Here is an 8,186-nt window from a genome sequence, read left to right on the forward strand (position 1 = left end):
TTGTGGCAAACATGAGCAATGGTGGAGTCCATGGGTTGTTGAAAAATAAAAGAGCCCCCAAGTTTTGGTGGGGAGACAACATCCATTTGTGGTGTGGAGTCACCATGTGATCGCCCAGGGGTGACATCCGAGAGCCCAGAAGATGAAGACAGGAAAAATTCATCGCAAGTTCTGAAAAGGTAGAAAAAATACTATTTTGTTGTGCAGGAGAAAACAGCAATTTTGGGTCAGTGTAAGGAAATATTTTTTCATCAAAAATAACATGGCGAGATAAATAGACTCTCTTCGAGGGTGGATGAAGGCATCTATAGCCTTTGTGCATAGGACTATATCCAAGAAACACACAAGGGTAGGATTTTGGAGTGAACTTGTTCTTGGCATAGTCACGTAAATAAGAAAAACACCTACATCCAAAAACCTTCAAAGAGTTATAGTCAAGATGAATGCCATGTAATTTAAAAAATGGTGTCTCCATTTGGAGAACTAAGGATGGTAGTCGATTGATGAGATATACAACAGTCATGAAGGCATCAACCCAAAAATGCTTGGGTAACTGTGCATGAAAAAGCAATGTTAGTTCAGTTTCGACAATGTGCATGTGCTTTCGTTCGGCAACTCCATTTTGTTTGGGTGTTCCTGGACAAGAAATATGTCGGATAATACCATTTGTTTCCAACTGAGACAAAAAATCATTTAATTCAAATTCACCACCTCCATCACACTGAAAATTTTTAATTTTGAACCCAAATTGATTTTTTACCATAAGTTGAAAAATGAGGAAGCTATTGAAAAAATCAATTTTTTTTTTTTTTTTTTCAATGGATATAGCCAAGTATATCTAGTATGATCATCAACAAAAAGCACATAATATTTTTAATTTTGAACAGAGGCAATTGGGGCTGGTCCCCATAAATCACAGTGAATTTTTGTGAGAGGAGTAGATTCAATTTTATTATGCAGAGGAAAAGGGAGACGACAACTTTTTCCCATTTGACAACTACTACATATAGTTTGAGATTTTAACCAACTAGAAACATCAATAATTTGTTTAGAAGCTAAATTATGTAAAAGCTTAGAATGAGGGTGGCCAAGCCTCTGGTGCCAAAAAGGCTCAAGTGCTCGTCCAGATTTTATTGCTGCCAAAGCCGTAATTGCTCCCCCTTCATGAAGTGCTTATAAGCCACCTTGCTTATGCCCTGTTGCCAGGATTAGCCCCGCAATTCTGTCCTTGATCTTAAAACCAGAAGAAATGAATTCAATAGCACATGAAAGATCTCTAATTAATTTACTAACAGAAATTAAATTTTTCTTAATATCAGGCACAACAAGCACATCTTGAAGTTCTAATTTTCCATGAGAAGAGTTTAGTGTAGTGGTACCAATATGAGAAATAGGCAACAATGAACCATCGCCAACCATCACATGAACATTACCAGTGTAAGATTGAGGATTATTAAGATTACCTGGATCGGAGGTCATGTGAGAATTTGCTCCGGTGTCAGTATACCAATTTGGATCAGAATCTTGTGGGTCAGATACCGTAGTTGCAGCAAAAGCTTGAGTGAGATTTTCGTTAGTATCATAGGAATAGTCATACCGATACCAACACTTTGTCGTGATGTGTCCAATGCGTCCACAAATTTGACATTGAGGTGTTGAATGAGATTGTTGTTGATTTGGTCATGAAAAATCCGATTGAGATGACTGATTTTTTTGTTGTGCAGAACGACCAACAATATTATTGTTGGGAAAAGGTGCATATGACTGATTTATTCCACGAGTGATCCCACGTCCATGATGAGTGGAAGCTTGATTTGCTGGAGCAAATCCACGTCCTCGAGAGTTGAAAGAGAACCTTGGATTTCTACCTCGATTCGATCCACGACCCCTTCCACCATTTCGTTGACCAAAAAATGCAAAATTGGGATTGGGATTTGGATTAAATCCCTCTTTTTCTTCATTAGTCACATAACCATATCTCATGTCATAGCCTTGTAAGGCCATGACGAACTGACTAAATGTGGGAAATGGAGGTTTAGACAGCATGGTTGTGACAAAAACATCATATTTTTTGCCAAGACAATGAGACAGTTGCACAGTCTTGTCTTCATCAGAAATTGGTTTCTTTATGGCTGCAAGATTATCACAAATAGATTTAAAAGAAGTGAGATAATTACCTAAGGAAGTTGACTCTGGTTTGGGCATCTGAAGTTGGCGTTTTAGCTGAACTTCTCTTTCTTTGGTTGCCTGAAGATAGGTTTCTTCAAGACAACACCACATCTCACGTGCAGTATTTTGGCCAACAACGTGTCCGAGAGCTTCTTCTGACAATGTTCCTGTAATCCAACTGCGTAGCAGCAAATCTGTGGATTGCCATTCTTCATACTTAGGATTGGGTACTTCTTTATTTGACTCATCTGTAGTTGTTGCCTTGGGTGGATCATTGGTAAGATGGTTCACCAATTTGAGATTTTGGATTAATGGAAAAATGGTCATTTGCCACACAAGAAAATTTTTTGAGTTGAGTTTAGGTGGGACAGCTGTGATAAGGTTATGAAGATTGAGCATAGAGAGTGTGAGGGATGTTGATGATTGAGCCATTTGTCTAGACGTGTCAAGAGCTTCAAGGCTCTGATACCATGAGAAAAATAAGAGAATTGGTTTAGAAAGACAAAGAGCTTCTCAAAAACATTGAGTTGCTCTAGCCATATGACTCTTCTATATATTTAGGAGAAATACAACGGTACAATTTTTTTCTATGGAAAACTCCTAACGGTAACACTAGATAATATTGGAAAGTTCATATTACAAAGGGTAAGCAATCTTCTCTTGGTCCACGTCTGTAGCATTTAAGTCTCCAACGGTCACTTGAGCAAACATAGGAATATCTTTGTCTAGGTCCTCTATATATGGGATGTTTGCAACAGCTGGGTCCACCCTTTCTAAACACATCCACATGAGTTAAAGTCTTCAACGATACATTGAGAAATTATAGGAATATCTTTTCTAAGTCCACCAGGTATGGAATATTTGCAACGGCTAGTTCCACACTTCCTAAACCAATTAATCTCTTTTCCATAATTCTTGGTGAAGCTCAATCTGTAGTGGATTCTTTTGATACGTTTGCTTTATCAATCCCACCGAAACTTTTGCATAAGTAAGTTAATCTCATTACATAAGCTTTTGGGGAGTCAAAAAATGCTCAAATTATACGTCAGAAGGACTTGTATTATAGCCATGAGCAAGATTTCTTTGCCTGCCTATGAAAGAACTTTCAACTTCCAATCTTGCAATCATTCCAAACCTGATCCTTAATGCTTTTAAAGGCCTGTGTTCAAGATTTGCCAACAAGGGCTAGTAAACCCAAGTAAGAGTCATATCATTGGGTGGAAAGGATCCCTGACAGCCTCAGGATTTGTTGTTGGGTCTCCACGGTGTTATTTCTACTAAAAAAAATAGATGTTTCTCCTTTATTAAGCCTTTCCCCCGAAGCTGTTTCATATTGACTGGGAATTTTAGTCAGCCAATTCCAATGTGTTCGGTTAGCCCTGCAAAAAAACAAACTGTCATCCACAAAGAAAATGTAGTTTATACATGGCCCCCCCTTCGAAGTGGGAATTGTAACAAAGTTTATAGCATTACTCATCGTTAAATAGCGACAATTAAAAAACTGAAAAGACAAATAAGTGAAATAGCAGTACTAGTATACGTTTCCCAAAGCCACAACAACCTCGTATTAAAATATTTTGCTTATTTGGATGACGCCACTAAAAAAGTATTTAACTTTTTAAAAAAAATTCTCTACAAAATCACAATAAATTTTTGTTTTTATTTTTAATATTTTTTTCTATACACGGATATTAATAATTGAGAACGAAGACTATGAAAAAAAAGAAAAAAAAAAGAAAAGAAAACTAGATATATTATATTAATTTTTTAAAGAAATTAAGGAACGCATCCATCGACCTGCTTGAAATTTTTGAAATATGTTATCAACCATTTATATGTATTTATTTTCTCAATTTACATTAAAATGATCAAATTATCTTTGTAAATGTTTATATTTGGATTATTCTTTGAAGTTAATGTGTTGATGAGTATACAGACATTATTTATTATATTCTAATTTTATAAACTATATAATCGTAGTTAATGTATTGATGACTATATAGCTCCTCACTGGCTGATATATGTAATTATTTATAGAGATATCATTGACTTGTTGAGCATTCTTTGGTGCATACCATTCGATCGATCATGATGTTGGGCGTTTGTGTTAGACTAATTAATCAGGCTTACTGATTCTTGTAGGGCAAAATGCCTCCACATCAGAAGCCCATTCACCGTCCAACATCAGGTAACAAAGGTTTTTCCTTCCAATCATCAGCTATTAATTTGTCATATTGAGACTTTGGATCTGTGTGCTTGTGTTTGCGTATATCATCAAATTTTCGTGTATGTATCATCTGGCTAATAAATTGTTATGATATGTCGTTTAAGGTGTGAGTCTAAAGAAATGACACTAACATTAATTTGTTATTGATTGTTGTACCAGCGGAGTTGATGGTGCGTTTGGAACAAAAGGCTGGAGCGATAAATGCACGGTTGCCAAGCATGCAAACTACGATGGGTAAACTCACCGACAATGTGGAGGCACTGCGTCGTGCATCGGCTCCAAATGCAATGGGTACCAACCACTGATGAGGATTAGACTTTGGAAGATTGAATTAATTATACTACTTGTGCTGCAATATTTGCTGTTTGGTGCACTGTTTTATAATTAACCAAACAAATCTATCCTGTTTATTTTAGTTTCTATGTTATGTATTTGGTTGGATTTAAATGTCTTATCTTTATTACTATATATATGTCATGTTTACTGTCTAAAGAAATGACGCTAAACTTAATTTGTTATTGAATGTAGCAACAGCGCTTAAGCCTGAACAGTTGAGGGCTCGTTTGGCAGAAATGGATCGAGAGTTAAACGCTATGTCCGCAAACGTGCAAGCTATAACGGAATTGCTTCGTCAAGTGGTTCCTCCAGGATCGTCTGCCATTCCATATTGATCGTATTACACTTGTGCTGTATTTTCTGTTTGGTGCACTGTTGTATTACCAAACAAATCTATCCTGTTTATTTTAGTTTCTACGATATGCTTGTGCTGTATTTTCTGTTTGGTGCACTGTTTTATAACCAAACAAATCTATCCTGTTTAGTTTACTTTCTAAGTTATGTATTTGGTTGGATTTTAATGGCTCGTGCGGTATGAGTGTTAAATAACCATTTTTTTTTTTTCATAAGTTTAAGCTTTTAAGACAACTAGTCGTTTAACATAGTATTAAAGCCAAAGATCTTGGAATTGAATCTTGACTCTGTCAAATCAACCTCTATTTAAATAAAATATTGCACGTGTTTGGCCCCACTTATTAAAAGGGAGTTTGAGTCCGCACAAGAGGGTGAATGTTAAAGTAATAATTAAGTGATTAAATTTATCTCTTCCTATCAGCTTAAGCTTATGGAAAAAGTGGTGATTTAATAATAAGAAATATGGATAGATACAAAATTAGATCATGTAGTTGGTATAAATAACAAATCACTCCAAGTGGTATGAAAGTGAACTTAGAGATCATTGTGATATGCCAAATATATATATATATATATATATATATATATATAGATATATATATAATTGTTAGAGTCAAATTTCATTAAAACATTTGATGAATTACGTTAAATATATGATGTCATGTCAACACCAATAGAATGGCGCTGAAAGATTTTATTTAAAAAATGAAAAAGAAAAAACCCAAATGTATTAATTACAATTTGTGGAGAAAATTCATGACACTTGGATGCATTCTAAGATGTTGGATGAACTAATTTATCTCATGACCTATACATATGTGCAGCAAGTAGAATTTTTTCTGTTTATTTTTTATTTATTTTTTTTATTTTATTCTTTTTTCTTTTGTGTGTTTACATGTGTGTTTCTAATTGTTCTTTTGCTGCATTATTTGTTATTATTGTTTTGGCCTACAGAAGGTCACACTTTGGCCTAAGATAAATCAAAATTGGTGCATGTAGATATATGCAGAAGGTGTGCTTAAGAGAATATTCACAATGCAGCTTTTGCAAGATTACATGGTGCGTATAAACACATGAGAAATGTTAGGGTACCAAATCTTTTACTAAGATATAATACTAAGATGTCGTTGAGCATATTCTTTGGAAATAATCAAAACAATTAATAAAGATAAATGATATGGGTACCAATGGAGAGGGGGTCAAGAGGGGTCAAATGCCCCCCTTAACCTCTAGAAGTTGTTCTTACTGCAGTAGAAAATTCATTGGATCTCTTTAAATATTTGAATTTTTTTTAACAAAAACACTTTACTTAATCATTCTCAATTTTCTTCGCATTTGCATTACCTTTTAAAATTAAAATACACTTAATTTAATATATCGAACATTTTAGACCGCAAAGGGAGAGAATTCAAGCGCTAGCGTGACAAATGAGTGAAATGACCTTTGTACACATATAAAATTTGTAAAATTACAAAATGCCCTATAATGAAATCATTTTTTTTTTAATAAATAAGAGTCCTATTTTGAAAATTTCCAAGGCCTCCATTAGGATTTAACTGAAAATCCTAACGGATGAGTAACAATATTGCAAGCTTTTTAGATTTAGATATACTAAATTTAAAGTTTTTAAACTTTAAGGAAGTAATTAAAAAAGTGATAAAAATTCAAGTTAAATAAAGTTTCTCTTTTTATTATTTATGTGATTGTATGCGTACAGGGGGTATTTTCTTATATCTCTATGTTGTATATGATCAACGCTCATGACTTCTCGTATTTCAAAATGCTTTTGTTGTAGAGACGTGTGCTGATAAGTTGTTTTTAGGTATTACTCATATAATGCTACGTTTTATATATGTTGAAACTAATTTTTTTTTATGGTGGCATGTAACTTCTTTTTTCTTTAATTTGTTATGGTGACTTGTAAGTATTTAGTCGGAATTATGTGAAGTAAGTACTCAGTGGTCTATCACGAAATTATGAAAGAGGAAATTAAGTTTATGTTTCGTTAGCATATTCAGTAAGACGAAAACACTAAATCTATATGCGATGCCGAGCTATGTTGTGTGTTTGAAACGTGAAGATCAACAGAACCACTACAATAAGGGTGTTTATTAGTGTCGACTACTGTTTACCATAGGCAGGCCATGTGTGTTACATGTGAGTTTTAAGAATATGAAAAGCCTAAAATGTCCATATTTTTCTCTTTTTTTAAAAAAAAAAAAATGAAAAAAAAAAAAAAAAATCTTTGTTAGAGTACATTGTCAATTTTTAAACATTGAAGATAGAATAAAAAAATGGTGCACTTCAAGGGGGTAAACTATAACTTCTCCAATTCGAAAAAAATAAAAATAAAAAAAACGATTTTTTTTTTCTTTAAGCAAACAATAAATAAATAAATAAATATCCACACCCTGATTTTCTTTTTTAAAAAACTTATTTTTAGATATATATTTTTTTAAGTGTTTTCGTTATTGGAAAGATATTAACAATTTTTGGTAGTTTGGGAGAGGGATATTGTCTCAATTAAAAGTTTGAGATGGACATTATCAATTAAATGGTAGTTTGATAGAGATATGTAGACTTTTCTCTTAATGTTTGTTCAATTTGATCCACCCAACCATCACCACACCGCAAAAACAAGAGATCTTTGAATTTAATACATCTTTCTATAACCTTTCTTTTTAATTTTTTTCATTATTATTATTTATAATTTTTTTCTTATTCTTTTCTCGTACCAATTTTGTACATAATTTAGATGATAATGTAGTCTTTCTAAAGAACTATCAAAGCCCCTTCTTTTTTTTTCTTTTTTCTTTTTTCTTTTTTTTTTTTATATAAAAAAATGGTAGTCCAGGGAGACCAATTATGGCTATCCTACCTAGGTGTGACCATAGTAGCACCTACCTGTTGAGAGCCATATAGGAGGGACCTAGACGGTGTGAACCGCAGGCGCTCTCTCAAGTCTGACTGAGGCATAGCTTGACCCAACCCTATTAGGACATCAACGGAAATCCAAGGTGGCTAATACTAATCAGGCATATGTGAGAATTCTCCATTGTGAAAATCCGAACCCACGCCCTAGTACATGCTTCACTACTTG

The sequence above is a fragment of the Corylus avellana genome, chromosome ca2 (genome assembly GCF_901000735.1).
Source record: "Corylus avellana chromosome ca2, CavTom2PMs-1.0".
Taxonomy (NCBI): Eukaryota; Viridiplantae; Streptophyta; class Magnoliopsida; order Fagales; family Betulaceae; genus Corylus; species Corylus avellana.